Raw genomic sequence first — 17,684 nt, forward strand, 5'->3', positions numbered from 1 at the left:
GGCCTGAGCATAGCATAGGTCTACTCATGGGCGGGATTCTCTTTAAGTGTAATTATGGAAAAAAGAAAGCGCTTTTTTTTTTTTTTGCCCTTATATAAATCGGATGGCTTGTACCCGTTTTGTATGAATATATCTAATAAAATTAGAATATAAAATATCTCTAAATTGTACATGTACACTATCTTACTACATGCATATATCAGTAATAAAAGAAACCACCCAGTCAGTTGCATTGCATGTTTTTCTATAGCCATTATTTGCAACAAATGAGATACAATTCTCCACTAGGTTCTAAGACGTTCCATAGCAAGTTCGGCCTGCTGCGTAAATCTATCCCACCACCAAGCACCTTCAAATAAAATATGAGTAGCCTTTAGGGATAGAGAAGAAAGGACCTACTTGAGTCTGTAGTAATAATAGCTTCTACCACAAATTGGAAAGCGGCCCAATCAAGCTGCGAAAATACAAATATAAGACAACCGATTCAAATTATTCTACATGGGTTGCCCTTTAGCCTGAAATTATATCTCGCTTCCCCAAGTTATCATTTATGCCCAACCAATAAATTTTCAGTTTTATGTATCTTCGGACTTAAGGTGCTCAGCTGAGCTTGGGCTAAGCCTATTTTCAGTGCAGGCCTTCCCTGACACATTTGTTGTGGGTTGGGGCATTCAATCAATGGGCCTAATCCAATAGCATTGTCCCCTCCTGCAATTGTGGGCAGCAGTCCCTACCAAATATAGTCATGAAAAAAAAATCCTAGAGAGAAAATGTTCTAGGATGCTGATTAGTACACGTAAAAGGTTAACTAAGCCCATAAAATTCGGGGCTCGAACTTGATCACATTTACCCCTTCACGTATCTCATCTATCCCTCTGCGTAACATAACTTCATTGTTGCTGCATGGTAGGGGGAGCTATTCATGTACACAAAAGAAGCATCTCATAATATTAAAACAAATAACTGATTCATATTTATAAATGCTTTTACGTTTATACAATTTAATATCTGTTTCTGTTAAATTATGAAATTACATAAATGTATTATCAATGTTGATTAATGATTCGAATATTGAGCAATAAATATAATCCCATAAAAACATTACAACCTTTTTGCCGTGTTAACATATTCTACTCAATCAGATGTAATCTGATTAATGTGATTCAACCTGATAATTAATGACATCTGAATTTAGCTGAACATAGGATTTAATTGGATTGGGTTTAAGAAAAATTGCCGGCCCAGGGCTTGATTGAGTCGGGTTAAAGTTGCAAGATACAAAAACTTTGTGGGTGCCGGATTTTCCTTCAACAACACGCAATCCATCAAAAGAGCAATCTGGGATACAATCGAACTAAGCTGAGTCGACTAGCTAAAAGCTCGACTCGACTTCATTCAGAATACTGAGGCTCGAAACTTGACTCACAATCAATTGAGTCTTAATATCCCAAGCTAAGTTCAGCTCGACGAAAAAAAAGATAATAATCAATATCAATTCAACTCAACTCTAACAATATCAACCTAGCCATATTCAAGCTTAATCAAGCTTAAATTTAAATCTTAGCCTACTAATATATATATATATATATATAATGTCAGCTTGAAAGCTAAAGAGTCTATTCAAGCTAACATTAGTATGTATATATGTGTGTGTGTCTATATATATATATATATATATATATATATATATATATATATATATATATATATATATATATATAATGTCAGCTTGAAAGCTAAAGAGTCTATTCAAGCTAACATTAGTATGTATGTATATTTATATAAAAGCTCGAGATCAACTCCATTCAGAATACTGAGGCTCGAAACTTGACTCGCAATCAATTGAGCCTTAATATCCCAAGCTAAATTCAGCTCAACGAAAAAAAGATAATAATCAATATCAATTTAACTCAACTCTAACAATATCAACCTAGCCATATTCAAGCTTAATCAAGCTTAAATTTAAATCTTAGCCTACTAATATATATATATATATATATATATATATATATATATATATATATATATATATATATAATGTCAGCTTGAAAGCTAAAGAGTCTATTCAAGCTAACATTAGTATGTATATATGTGTGTGTGTCTATATATATATATATATAATGTCAGCTTGAAAGCTAAAGAGTCTATTCAAGCTAACATTAGTATGTATGTATGTATGTTTATATATATATATATAATGTCAGCTTGAAAGCTAAAGAGTCTATTCAAGCTGACATTATTATATGTGTGTGTGTATAATGTCAGCTTGAATAGACTCTTTAGCTTTCAAGCTGACATTTTATATATATATATATATATATATATATATATATATATATATATATATATATATAGACACACACACATACATACATACTAATGCTAGCTTGAATAGACTCTTTAGCTTTCAAGCTGACATCTTACTATTCGAACTCAATAATAGTCGAATTAAGTTGAGCTTGGACTCAAATCAAGCCCAAGTAACATATGGGCCCATGACTTGATGTACCACTTCAATGATATAGCAGACTTGTCCATTTTCACCATGTGGCCATTCTGCCACCTCAGCTCAAAGAAGAAAAAATAAAAGTGCTACCCCCACTCCTTTCCGCTCTTTTTTGAAATCCTAACCTACATCCTCTACCCCTCGAGCATCGCTCCACCCTTCACCCAATTACAAGCGGCAATGATCTATGTCTCCAAGTGGAATCCATCAATGTAGATCGAAAGGGGTAGATACATAATGGTGTACCACTACTCTTTGGGCTCCGATGAGGAGTTTGCCGTAAAATCTATCAGCAAGGCCCTCCTCACTGGCCCCTTCAACCGCAATCTCTCCCACTGGAGGAGGCCAAGATCCACTAGCTTGCTGCTGCCAAAGAGGCCAAGAAGAGGAGAGAGAAAATTTACAACTCTCCTTTATGATGAGATCAAATACGAAGTAGGTGTAGACCTCGCACATCGTGATCCCTTCTTTGATCATCCAGTCCCTCTCCTCCTCTTCTTTCCAAAACCTACAACTTTTCCCCATGCAAGCTTTGAGGTCAGGGAACCACATCTTCTCTCCCACTATAAGCCCAAAGTTTATTTCCTTTCCTAGTTTCCTTCCTCTTTCTCTTTGATCGCTTTGGTCAAAACACTATAGATCGGGTTCCACCACGACATGCTCTTCCCCTTCTCTCGGATGCGTTGCTCCACCATTGCAATAAAAATGACCATTAGAGATATTTTTAAGTCCCGCTATAAATCAGAAAAAAAAATATCATAAATATCTTTAGCGGCATTTTCTTATGTGCTGTCTTAAGATGGTATCGATAATTAATTATCAATATTTTTGAAAAAAATATCGATAAAAATTTTTATTTTAGCGACATATATAAGTACCTTTAAAATTTTAATGCCAGTATTTTTTATATGCCGATAAAAATTATCAAAAGATGAACTATATATCCTAAAATTAGAACAAGAGTAGGATTCGAATCAATGATATTTTATTTCAATAACAACTCTTAACCACCAACCTATAACTTATATTATTACTATATAAATATAGTTTATTTAACTTATTAACATACATTCACGTCATTAAATAAGTAATGTTAAGAATATATATGTATAATAATATATTTTATGAGATCAGTATTATTAAATCAAGCTCTATATAAAATTAATAATTTAAAATTTAGTGATATTTTTTTTAAATCCTATAAATTATGATATTATTTATGAGCATATTTGCTAAATATCATAAAATATAAATTTATAGCAGTATTTATAATAAAATATCATAAAATATAAATTTAGAGTAGCATTTATAATAAAATCTCATAAAATATAAATTTATAGCGGCATTTATGATAAAGTGCCACTAATAAAAAAATACTTATTGAAAGATAACAGCATTTTATCCTTTCGGATTGGTCTTTCCTTAGAAAGATTGGCAGGTTTGTATATAGAGCAGATTGTACGACTGCATGGAGTACCAGTTATTATTGTGTCAGATCGAGATAGTAGATTTGTTTCACAGTTTTGGAAGAGTCTTCATAAAGCTCTTCGAATCAAGTTAAATTTCAGTATAGCTTTTCATCCTCAAACTGACGGACAATCAGAACGAACCATACAGATCCTAGAGGATATGTTAAGAGCTTGTGTCATGGACCTAGGTGGAGCATGGGATAATCACTTATCATTGGTTGAGTTCGCTTATAATAATAGCTACCAAGCAAGCATTCAGATGGCTCCTTTCGAGGCATTATATGGAAGAAAATGTAGATCGCCCATTTGTTGGGATGAGGTGGGGGAAAGAAAACTGTTGGGACCAGAAATAGTGCAGCAGACAGTGGAAAAAGTACACATGATTCAGGAACGACTTCGTACGGCTCAGAGCAGGCAAAAGAGTTATGCTGATAATAGAAGAAGGAAGCTGAAAATTCAGGTAGGCGATCATGTTTTTCTGAGAGTTTCTCTCACTAAAGGTGTAATGAGATTTGGAGTTCGTGGTAAGTTGAGTCCAAGGTATATTGGCCCTTTTAAAATTTTAGACAGGATTGGAGAGGTTGCATATCGATTAGCATTACCGCCGGCTTTATCTGGTGTTCATGATGTGTTTCATGTATCGATGTTGAGGAAGTATATTCCAGATCCAAGTCATGTGGTGAGTTATGAACCTTTGCGTCTTCAGAAGGATATGACTTATGAAGAATATCCAGTACGAATTGTTGACAAGAAAGATCAGGTGTTACGACATCGAATTATTCCTTATGTGAAGATCCAATGGAGCAATTATAGCGAGAGAGAGGCTACATGGGAACTCGAGACAGAAATGAAGATCAAGTATCCATAACTTTTTGGAAACTCAGGTATGTAAATTTCGAGGACGAAATTTTTTTTAAGGGGGGGAGATTATAACAGCCCAGTTACTTGGGCCTGTAGTCCAGACGGCCCAACAGCACAAAAAAAAAATCAGAGGAGGAGGAAGACTCCTAGCCGGAGTCTTCTTCCTTCACGATTCCGGCAAAATCGGACTCAAAGAGTCCGACTAGGGTAGGAAACCTCCACTATAAGATCCTGTTGGGAATAGTGTCCCAAAGCCAATCGTCAGCCTGTTGACGGTTGTGCTCCTTTTGTATTAGTACATGAATTATAAATAAATAAAAGTTATTTTGATATTTTTTTATCACAAATATTTCATCTTCTAATGAACTTCTGTGTTGTGGTGAAGTCCTTAGGACTATTTAGACTCAACAAAGGAGGATTTGTCGCTTAGTCCTTAAACATGTTCGCGACCAAATGATACGTTGTTACCAAGGACGACAACATTTATCGAGCATAGGTCGTTGTGTGCCATATGGGTTGGTTGTCCTCATAACCAAAGAGTGTGGAGACACTGGTATGGCATACAGGTGAGATGTAATGGTACATCTGCACTGAACGTGACCAACTCCGGAGCTATTTCTGCTGTCAAGATTTGCTCCGATGGGATATGGGTATAAATGTCCCTCCGACCTGAGACCGCCACGGTGACTTGCAAGCAACTCACTGCACTTAGGCACTGGACTACCTGAATTTCTAATTCAGTGACGGAAGGTTGCTGGGTGTAGTCAAGTACTTGACTTGTCGGTGCGTGTGTCAAGATGGGATTGACCACTCCAGTTTAGGAGCTGTGTACAGTCGTGTTTCAATTTAGCAAAACCTTGACCAGGGTAGTCCTAGTGAGGAGTCACAGGACTAATTGAGTTGAGCACGATTCGGATGATATCATCAGGGTTGACAGTTTAACTCTGAGTCATCCTAAATACAGGGGTCAAAAGGGATGAATTATACGGTAACCATATTCACGTAGGTTCTGAATGTTGCGATTGCGATTATTCGACCTATCCGATCGTCGGGTACCATTGCTAGATGGTCACTTCGATTAGTACAGAAATTGGTTCCTGTGCTACCGGCTTAGGTTCGAACCTGCGGGGTCACACACATTAGAGGTTCCTTTCTGATCTGATGGCTGATTATGAGTCTTATCTATCTGGAACTCTATGATTGAGAATTAGGATTCTCTAATTATGAGTTCCACACATTTTGGGTACCGAGATCAAAATTTTGAATTTTGAATTTTAAATTTGAAATTTAAACACTTTGATCAGGGTTTCATATCGATGGTCTCTGATGCCTGATTGCCCATCGGATTTGGACTCAACATTTATGAGAGGTTTAATTAGTAATTTAATCACTAATTAACTCAATTTGATTGAGTAATTATTTTTGGATCAAGTCCAATTGAATTGGATTCAGTTTGGATTGACCCGATTAGGTTAAATGTTGACCTAATCGCTAAGGTGGTTTAGTCCCTGATTTGATCAGGGGTTAGGTTTAGTTAATTTCTGATTTGATTAAGATTTTATTAAGCTTAATTATGTTGGGTTTAATTTGGTCTAATTGTGCTCAACCTATTTTAAACTAGGTTGGCTCAATTTGAATCAAACCACCTTGTTTTAAATTTCCTGCGTCACCCAACTTTCTTGCACCCATTTGAATTCACGAGAAGAAACTTCTCGTGAAATTTTTCTCACGCAAAACCCTTCCCCACGTCCTCATTTGTGTGCCATATGGATGGATAAAATAATTAGTTAGCCATTCAAATTCAAAGCATGTTTGAATTTGAATGGATAACTTATCACTTGCCCTTTCATCCTTATCCATTTTGTGCGCCACATTACTTACACGAGAAAAGGTTTCTCATGAAACTTTTTCCACGCACAAAGAGCCACGCCCCTTCTCTTCTCACGCCCAAAAGGATAGGGATAAGTTGGTTTTCGTTTGAATTCAAATTTGATTTGAATTCAAATGTGTAACCTCTTGTCTTTATCCTCTCACGCGGATAAGACACGTTCGACGTTGTTTTAAAAAGAGGAGAAAGGTGGGACGTGCGTAGAAAAATTAGGAGAGAAACTTTGGGGCGTGAGGAAGGCTTCTGCGCAAGGTGAAGGTCCAAAACCTTCCGAGAGAAAAAGAAAGAAAAGAGAGAAAATTGGGCGCAGGGTTTTTGGTGTGTACCATAGGGTTTCTACCTAGGGTTCGGAAAGTGAGATTGGTGTGCCACGAGTGTCGTGAGTCCACCAAATTTTAGAGAGAGATCCATCAGCCTCTCAAGTAACTGTGCAGACGATCCAGAGTGTCCGAAAAGTCGGCACACATCGATCGAAGGAGTTCGATCAACATCTGCCATCAAAAGGGTGAAATCACGAACTAGCATTCGTGAGGAGCTGATCAGACAGGAGCTTCGTGTGGACGATCCACAGAGGCCAGACAGTTGGGTGGCTGCGACGTGACAATCAGAGCCCTCCGACGGTGATCAGATTGCGGTGATCGACTACCCGCAAAAGGTGATGTGTTCTGAACACAGTACTGTAAAACGTTTACTGATTCAAATTTGAATTTCAAATTTAAATGCATGCTGTTGTATCATATTTATATCCTAGTGTAGGGTTAATTAGTATTAATTAATGAGATTAATTAATTATTCCGCTGTAAAATAGTAATTTTGAAAATGTTTTAAAATTACCATTTTGCCCCTGCACTAAATTTTCGCTACAATTGGTATCAGAGCAGGTTCTAGAATATGATATACATATGCATGCGTAGATTAAGGTGTAATCTATAAGTTTAAATTTGAAATTCAAAATTCAAAATTCAAAAAGATTTGAAATTTGAAATTTGTTAGAAGTTTCAAATTTGAAATTCAAAATTTGAAATTTGAAATTTGGTTGAAATCTCAAATTTAAAATTTGAAATTTGAAATTCGAAATTTGAAATTTGAAATTCAAAATTCAAAATTTGAAATTTGAAATTTGGTTGAAATCTCAAATTTGAAATTTGAAATTCGAAATTTGAAATTTGAAATTCAAAATTCAAAATTTAAAATTCAAAGATTGAAAATTCGAAATTTGAAATTTGGTTGAAATCTCAAATTTGAAATTTAAAATTTGAAATTTGAAATTCAAAATTTAAATTTTGAAATTTGTATATTTAGATATACTTGATCCAAGTAGCAAGTAATCTAATTGGGTTGGTTGCCATGGCCGTCCGGTCATAGGAGAAAAGTAGGGTTTAAAGGCCCTCTCTTCCCATTCGATGGGGCTCCTATGGCGGTAGGGGTGCCGATGCAATTATATCCCATGCCGATGAAGCAGCGAAAGGACTTAATTAAGAAATTTATCATGAATGTGTTAGATTAGATCTAAAAGAAAATTTATGATTTATTTTGAGTTATTTTCTGTTATGAAATGAGCAATAGAATTACTGTTTATGAAATGTGCTGACCCGTTTGTGAAATGAGTTAACACATTTGGTGAACAGAAAATAAAATCTTTCAAATTTGAAAATTATTTTCGAAATGCCAAACCCTGACCCATCAGCCCAAGTACTTAATTAAAAGAATTAAGTGTTGTCTAGTAGGTCTAGAATTGTGAATTAAGACCTAAGATAATTGCATAAACTTTTGGGTCAATGGGTTAGATGAATTAGGTCCATAATTGGGTTAGACCTAAGGTTAGTTTAAAAAATGGACTAATTGGAGTAATTGGTCAAATCTAATCAAAAGTTGAATTAGATTAGGTCAAGGATACTCTAGACTCAACTTCAATAGTTGTAGTTGAATGGGTCCATGTCTTTAACTAGACCAAGATGGACTTAATTCATAACTATGCGGTGGAGCTCTATTTACTAAGTTGATCAAAATTAAAACTAATGAACCGGTTGGTGTCTAAGGTAAGTTCGGCAGTTTTGACCAGTGGTTCTTAAGCGGGAGCTACTCGCATTGATTCGATCATTGACGAGTTAATGGCAAATCCCCACCACTGATCTCACTTACCTGGCCAATCTGGTAAGTTAGATTTTGATTAGATCACTTGGTGATTAGAGCTCACCCATGTCATTAGGTAATCAGTATGACTGATTTAGGTGCTCCTAATGCCAGCTTTAATTAAATCTTTTTTAATCTGACTTGGTGAAGTCAGTGGGAGGATTGAAATTGACTGGATGATTTCTTCTCTACTATTCTTTAATAAAATCCTCAAAATTATTAGGTCCCTAAAATGATTAAGTTATAATGATAACTAAGTCATAGCCTCCCATTAAGTAAATGATAATGAGTCCATTAGTTCAATGATCATTGGAGGCCCAAAGGCCTGGTGCTCATTGGCTAATGGAATTATTATTCATAATATGATAATTTGATTGAGTCTTTCTGATGGTGGTTAGGTTGGCCGGCCAAAGTCGGGCCTGATCATTTATTGGTCCGATTCACTAAATTAAGTCATGTTAATGGTTGGACCTAACCAGATCTTCTCAGTGGAGGCCAAAGCCTACTGATTAGGTTCTGGGGCAAAATAAATTACTAGAAGTTGTTTAGAGAAACAACTGGTTAAGAACCTACCCATAGATGCACATGGGTTGACCAACCAAAGTTGGGCTCGTGTGTAGTCTGTGTGGATTCTAGTACCCATTAAGGAATTAAAGTAATTCTTCGAATTGGAGGATGAGGCTACCAGTTCGTAAAAATATTGGAAAAAACTTTAGACTAAAGTCCAAGTCTTTAGTATTAATTTATGTACTAATAGAGGTCTCGTTTTCCTTTAAGCAGCTATGGCCACTACCCTATCGCTCCGGTCATTATTAGATAATGACAAGCTCATGGGACCCAATTTCGATAGCTGGTATCGAAAATTGAAAATCGTCCTTGAGCATGAGCGGATCCTTTATGTAGTAACGGATCCAGCACCTGAGGAGCCAGCTCCGAACGCTAGTAAAGCGATCCGAGACACTTACTTGAAGTGGCTCAATGACCGCACCACCGTTCGATGTATTATGCTGGCAGCAATGAATGACGAGTTCAGCCGAAGGTTTGAGAACGCCCAGCCACAGGAGATGCTTCAAATGTTGAACGACTCCTTTGGCACGCCTGACGACGTTGAAAGGCACAAAACTAGTTGTGCCATTTTCAATGCTCGGATGAGGGATGGGGCCTCAGTCACTGATCATGTACTGTACATGATCGAGATGATTGAGCGCCTAAGCAAATTGGGCTTTCCTCTGCACGAGCAGCTCGGTAAGGATGCGATCCTTAATTCCTTGCCCAAGTCCTTCCTCCCATTCCTTACTCATTTTCGAATGACAAAGCCTGCAGTAAACTACCACGGATTGTTGGGGTTGCTGCAGAACTTTGAGAAGGATCACCAACTCCATAAGGAGTCGGTGAATGTAGTGGGAGGGTCTTCTTCTCGTCGTCAACCCTTTGGGAAGGGGAAGAAGAACAAGAAGAAGAAAAATAAGAAGGTGCAATCTCATGCTGGGACAGTAGCACGGGGTCAGACCAAGAAGCGCAAGCATGACCAGAGCCAGGCGGAGTGCTTCTTTTGCAAGAAGCACGGGCATTGGAAGAGGAACTGTCCTCAATACATTGCCTCCCTGGACCCGAACAGGCCAAAGAAGAAGCAAGGTAATTATATGATAACTCCTTGCAACTTTTCGATTTGTGATACTACTGCCTGGGTATTGGATACTGGAAGCCCTTATCATATTTGTAATTCGATGCAGGGTCTGCAGGTCAGTAGGAGATTTGATGAAGACGAGAGGTTCCTGAATGTTGGAGATGGAAGCAAAGTTCCAGTTCTAGCTTTAGGAATCATGAGTCTTGTAATCAATTCTCGTAATGTAATTCTGAGTGAATGTCACTATTGTCCAAGTTTTTTATTAAATATTATTTCTGTAGGCCTTTTGGCCATGTACGGTTATGATTTTTTAATAAAAGAAAATATTTGTAATATCATTTTGAATGGTGTTACAATATTTGTTGGATAATTAAATAATAGAATTTACTTACTATCACAGTCTGTTAATGTGGTTCAAAAATTCGGTAAACACTCTAGAATAGATAATGTGTCAGAAGTCTACCTTTGGCACTGTAGGCTAGGTCATATCAATAAGAACAGGATAAACAGGTTGGCTCAAGAAGGAATTCTTGAAGTTAGTGATTGTGAATCACTTCCAACCTGTGAGTCCTGTCTTCTTGGAAAGATGACCAAGTCACCTTTTACTGGAAAAGGTGAGCGAGCCAGTGAACTCTTAGGTCTGGTACATTCTGATGTATGTGGACCCATGAGCTCAAGTGCAAGAGGTGGATTTTTCTACTTCATAACCTTCACAGACGACCTATCTAGGTATGGGTATGTCTATTTAATGAAGCATAAGTCGGAATCATTTGAAATGTTCAAACTATTCCAAAATGAGGTAGAAAAACAAACTGGGAAGTGTATTAAAACTCTTCGATCTGATCGAGGAGGTGAATACCTTTCCAATGAGTTTCTGACGTATCTAGGAGAGAATGGGATTCTCTCTCAGTGGACTCCTCCTGGAACACCACAGCATAATGGTGTGTCTGAAAGGAGGAATCGGACTCTGTTAGATATGGTTCGATCCATGATGGGGTTTGCTGGTCTGCCGATCTTCCTCTGGGGATATGCGCTCGAATCAGCTTGTTACCTTCTAAATAGAGTTCCGAGTAAGTCTGTAGCCAAAACGTCATATGAGATATGGATAGGACGTAAGCCAGTACTCTCGCACCTTAGGGTTTGGGGGTGTCCGGCTTATGTTAAACGTTTAATTACAGACAAGCTTGGACCTAGGTCTGACAAGTGTAATTTTATTGGGTATCCAAAAGAGACCAAAGGGTATTATTTCTACCTTGCTGATGAGCAAAAGGTGTTTGTCAGCCTTAAGGCAATCTTTTTAGAAAAAGAGTTCCTTAGTGAAGGAACTGTTGCCTCTAAAGTCGAACTTGACGAAGTTCGACAGGTGAAAAAACCGACACATGTTACTGAACCTGAACCGGATTTGATTAGATCAGATCCGGAGCCCATTGATTATGCAACCTTAAGGCGGTCTGGTAGAGTACCACATCAACCGGACAGATACTATGGTTTCTTGGTCCGGAATGGTGATCCTATCGAACTTGATGAAAACGATGAGGATCCGATCACCTACATGGATGCAATGCAGAGACCTGACTCTGAGAAATGGCTAGAGGCCATGAAATCCGAAATGGAGTCCATGAAGGTCAACGATGTGTGGACATTGGTTGACCCACCCGAAGGAGTAAAACCCATAGGGTGTAAGTGGGTCTTCAAAAGGAAGAGGGGCGCAGACGGAAAGGTGGAGACCTATAAAGCCCGTCTGGTTGCCAAGGGATATCGTCAACGTTATGGTATAGACTATGACGAGACGTTTTCTCCTGTGGCAATGCTCAAATCTATTCGGATTATGCTTGCGATAGCTGCCCATCTGGACTATGAAATCTGGCAGATGGATGTGAAGACAGCTTTCCTAAACGGAGAGCTGGACGAAGAGGTGTATATGATACAACCTGAAGGGTTCACATCCACAGATGAGTCTAAGGTGTGCAAGCTACAGAGGTCCATTTATGGACTTAAGCAGGCATCTCAGAGTTGGAACATACGTTTTGATAGGACGATCAAAACGTATGGCTTCGTTAAGAACGGAGAAGAACCCTGTATTTATAAGTGGGCTAATGGTCCAGCAGTAGTATTTCTTGTATTGTATGTGGATGACATTCTCTTAATCGGGAATGATGTCCCTGCATTACAGGGAATAAAGATTTGGCTATCGTCACAGTTCTCCATGAAGGATTTGGGAGAAGCTTCCTGCATCCTAGGGATGAGGATCTATAGGGATAGATCCAAAAAGTTGCTTGGCTTATCCCAGTCCACGTACATTGATACTATGCTGAAAAGGTTCAGCACGAAAAATTTCAAGAAAGGCTATCTACCGATAGGCCATGGAATTTCTCTCTCGAAGAGGGATTGTCCGACAACACCTCAAGAGAGAGAGCGTATGGGTAGGATTCCATATGCTTCGGCAGTGGGATCTATCATGTACGCCATGACATGTACACGACCAGATGTGGCATACTCACTAGGGGTAGTGAGTAGATACCAATCTGATCCAGGAGAGAATCACTGGAAGGTTGTTAAAACCATCCTGAAGTATTTGAAAAATACTAAGGACCAGTGGCTTATATATGGTGAATCGGACTTGAGACTTATAGGGTTTACAGACTCTAGTTTTCAGTCTGATCGCGATGATAGCAAGAGTGTGTCAGGATTTATTTTTACCCTTAATGGTGGGGCTGTCTGCTGGAAGAGTTTCAAGCAGCACACTGTGGCTGATTCAGTATGCGAGGCGGAGTATATTGCTGCAACAGATGCTGCCAAAGAAGCGGTGTGGCTGAGAAAATTCATCACCGAGCTCGGAGTAGCACCCTCCCTTATTGGTCCAGTTCTGCTCTACTGCGACAGCTCTGGAGCCATTGCTCAGGCGAAGGAACCAAAGGCACACCAGCGGACGAAGCATATTCTGCGCCGCTACCATCTCATCTGGGAGATCGTGGATCGAGGTGACGTCGACCTTCAGAAGATCGACGGGAAGGAGAACCTGGCCGACCCATTCACTAAAGCCATTGCGGTGAAGGAGTTCAACGACTACAAGTCGAAGATGGGTATTAGATACTGCACCGATAGGCTTTAGGCCAAGTGGGAGATTGTTGGGAATAGTGTCCCAAAGCCAATCGTCAGCCTGTTGACGGTTGTGCTCCTTTTGTATTAGTACATGAATTATAAATAAATAAAAGTTATTTTGGTATTTTTTCATCACAAATGTTTCATCTTCTAATGAACTCCTGTGTTGTGGTGAAGTCCTTAGGACTATTTAGACTTAACAAAGGAGGATTTGTCGCTTAGTCCTTAAACATGTTCGCGACCAAATGATACGTTGTTACCAAGGACGACAACATTTATCGAGCATAGGTCGTTGTGTGCCATATGGGTTGGTTGTCCTCATAACCAAAGAGTGTGGAGACACTGGTATGGCATACAGGTGAGATGTAATGGTATATCTGCACTGAACGTGACCAACTTCGGAGCTATTTCTGCTGTCAAGATTTGCTCCGATGGGATATGGGTATAAATGTCCCTCCGACCTGAGACCGCCACGGTGACTTGCAAGCAACTCACTGCACTTAGGCACTGGACTACCTGAATTTCTAATTCAGTGACGGAAGGTTGCTGGGTGTAGTCAAGTACTTGACTTGTCGGTGCGTGTGTCAAGATGGGATTGACCACTCCAGTTTAGGAGCTGTGTACAGTCGTGTTTCAATTTAGCAAAACTTTGGCCAGGGTAGTCCTAGTGAGGAGTCACAGGACTAATTGAGTTGAGCACGATTCGGATGATATCATCAGGGTTGACAGTTTAACTCTGAGTCATCCTAAACACAGGAGTCAAAAGGGATGAATTATACGGTAACCATATTCACGTAGGTTCTGAATGTTGCGATTGCGATTATTCGACCTATCCGGTCGTCGGGTACCATTGCTAGATGGTCACTTCGATTAGTACAGAAATTGGTTCCTGTGCTACCGGCTTAGGTTCGAACCTGCGGGGTCACACACATTAGAGGTTCCTTTCTGATCTGATGGCTGATTATGAGTCTTATCTATCTGGAACTCTATGATTGAGAATTAGGATTCTCTAATCATGAGTTCCACACATTTTGGGTACCGAGGTCAAAATTTTGAATTTCGAATTTTGAATTTGAAATTTGAACTCTTTGATCAGGGTTTCATATCGATGGTCTCTGATGCCTGATTGCCCATCGGATTTGGACTCAACATTTATGAGAGGTTTAATTAGTGATTTAATCACTAATTAACTCAATTTGATTGAGTAATTATTTTTGGATCAAGTCCAATTGAATTGGATTCAGTTTGGATTGACCCGATTAGGTTAAATGTTGACCTAATCGCTAAGGTGGTTTAGTCCCTGATTTGATCAGGGGTTAGGTTTAGTTAATTTCTTATTTGATTAGGATTTTATTAAGCCTAATTAAGCCTAATTATGTTGGGTTTAATTTGGTCTAATTGTGCTCAACCTATTTTAAACTAGGTTGGCTCAATTTGAATCAAACCACCTTGTTTTAAATTTCCTGCGTCACCCAACTTCCTTGCACCCATTTGAATTCACGAGAAGAAACTTCTCGTGAAATTTTTCTCACGCAAAACCCTTCCCCACGTCCTCATTTGTGCGCCATATGGATGGATAAAATAATTAGTTATCCATTCAAATTCAAAGCATGTTTGAATTTGAATGGATAACTTATCACTTGCCCTTTCATCCTTATCCATTTTGTGCGCCACATTACTTACACGAGAAAAGGTTTCTCATGAAACTTTTTCCACACACAAAGAGCCACGCCCCTTCTCTTCTCACGCCCAAAAGGATAGGGATAAGTTGGTTTTCGTTTGAATTCAAATTTGATTTGAATTCAAATGTGTAACCTCTTGTCTTTATCCTCTCATGCGGATAAGACACGTTCGACGTTGTTTTAAAAAGAGAAGAAAGGTGGGACGTGCGTAGAAAAATTAGGAGAGAAACTTTGGGGCGTGAGGAAGGCTTCTGCGCAAGGTGAAGGTCCAAAACCTTCCGAGAGAAAAAGAAAGAAAAGAGAGAAAATTGGACGCAGGGTTTTTGGTGTGTACCCTAGGGTTTCTACCTAGGGTTCGGGAAGTGAGATTGGTGTGCCACGAGTGTCGTGAGTCCATCAAATTTCAGAAAGAGATCCATCAGCCTCTCGAGTAACTGTGCAGACGATCCGGAGTGTCCGAGAAGTCGGCACACATCGATCGAAGGAGTTCGATCAACATCTGCTATCAAAAGGGTGAAATCACGAACTAGCATTCGTGAGGAGCTGATCAGACAGGAGCTTCGTGTGGATGATCCACAGAGGCCAGACAGTTGGGTGGCTGCGACGTGACAATCAGAGCCCTCCGACGGTGATCAGATTGCGGTGATCGACTACCCGCAAAAGGTGATGTGTTCTGAACACAATACTGTAAAACGTTTACTGATTCAAATTTGAATTTCAAATTTAAATGCATGCTGTTGTATCATATTTAGATCCTAGTGTAGGGTTAATTAGTATTAATTAATAAGATTAATTAATTATTCCGCTGTAAAATAGTAATTTTGAAAAAATTTTAAAATTACCATTTTGCCCCTGCACTAAATTTTCACTTCAGATCCCCCATCCTTTCTTTAGGAATTTACAACAAAAATTTTGAAGTAAATCAAGGGATTTGAGAGATTTTTCTCAAAGATACCGTAGTGGTTGATCGGAAGAAAAGGGATCGTCGGAGCTGTTTTTGGCCGCCGGAACAAGGTATGTTCCTTCTTCCTTCCTTTCAGTTTAGTCTCTCCGGCCATGGGGTGTTAGGAAGCCAGCGAGGTGCCGGTTCAGGCTCAAACAGGGATACCCTATTTGTGTGACTTTTCTTCTTTCTCCGTCGTCGGCAACAAAGAAGGTGGCACTACCGCCGACACAGTAGCATCACCGGCGTCGGGACGTTGCCGGAGAAGGTGGCTGGAGGTGCTCTCTTGGTCGGGATGAAGGGGGACGTTCGAATGGGGTTCGGGTTCTCTGTTTTCAAACGTGGAGAAGAGAAGAAGAAGAAGCCTCTTCTCTCTTCTCTAAATAAATAAAAAAATTAAAAATACATATATATATAATATAATTATATATATATATACATACATATACATATATATATATATATATATAAAAGGGGGGACATGGGTATGAGTCAGATAACCTCAATAAATATAAAAAAAAAATATTTGATTAAATTAATTTATTTTTATTTGATAGGAGAACAGTCTAACGATCAGGGAGACAACGAGTAGGGCTTGATTTTTGGACTATAAAGTTGTGAATTTGAATTCTCAATTATCGAGGTAAGAATCATTATACATGATCATCATCACATGTATATATTATTTTACTGATAGTTTTGCATCGTTGGATTTGAAATCAATGAATTTATCATATGTAATGTTGACATTTACTTGTGTGGTTGCGAGCATAAATATATTTTCATCAAAGCATATGATGGCATGATTATATAGTTATGATATGTTTATTTTGAGTATACTGCAAAATTTGAATTGATTAATGAAGACAAATATTATAATTTCATGAAAATGAAAAGAAAGAGAAATATGGTTTGGACTGACCTTGTCATGTGGAATAGCCTGCCAGGAGCTTATGCCTGGGACAGCCGCCGCAGGCTTATGTGTGGAAGAATATGATCCGAGAAAGATCATGAATGATTTGATCCGAGAAAGATCATGGCCACTTTGATCCGAGAAAGATCATAAATAGTTCGATCCGAGGAAGATCACAGAAATCGATCCGAATAAAAGATCGTCGCATGATCCTGGTTAGTCCAAAGCCAAAAAGGAATAAAAGGTTGTCATTCCAAAGATGTGAAGAATGAAACATATAATATGAAATTCAAACAATGAATGAAGATTTCATCTGATGATGTATGATGATATATATGCATATTTGTGACAATATTCCAGTTATTATATACCTACTGGTTTGATGATATATATGCATATTTTCTCAATTGTATTGGTTTTAGAAATATTAATTTTATCTACTAGTTTGATGTACATGTGCAGTGATTCTTACTGAGCTGGAGAAGCTCATATTTCTTTCTTATTTTTTTCAGACTTACAGGATGCGTAGTTTGGACGGTTTGGGCGAGAGCAAATAAGAA

The sequence above is a fragment of the Elaeis guineensis genome, chromosome 2 (assembly GCF_000442705.2).
Source record: "Elaeis guineensis isolate ETL-2024a chromosome 2, EG11, whole genome shotgun sequence".
In the NCBI taxonomy this organism is placed as follows: domain Eukaryota; kingdom Viridiplantae; phylum Streptophyta; class Magnoliopsida; order Arecales; family Arecaceae; genus Elaeis; species Elaeis guineensis.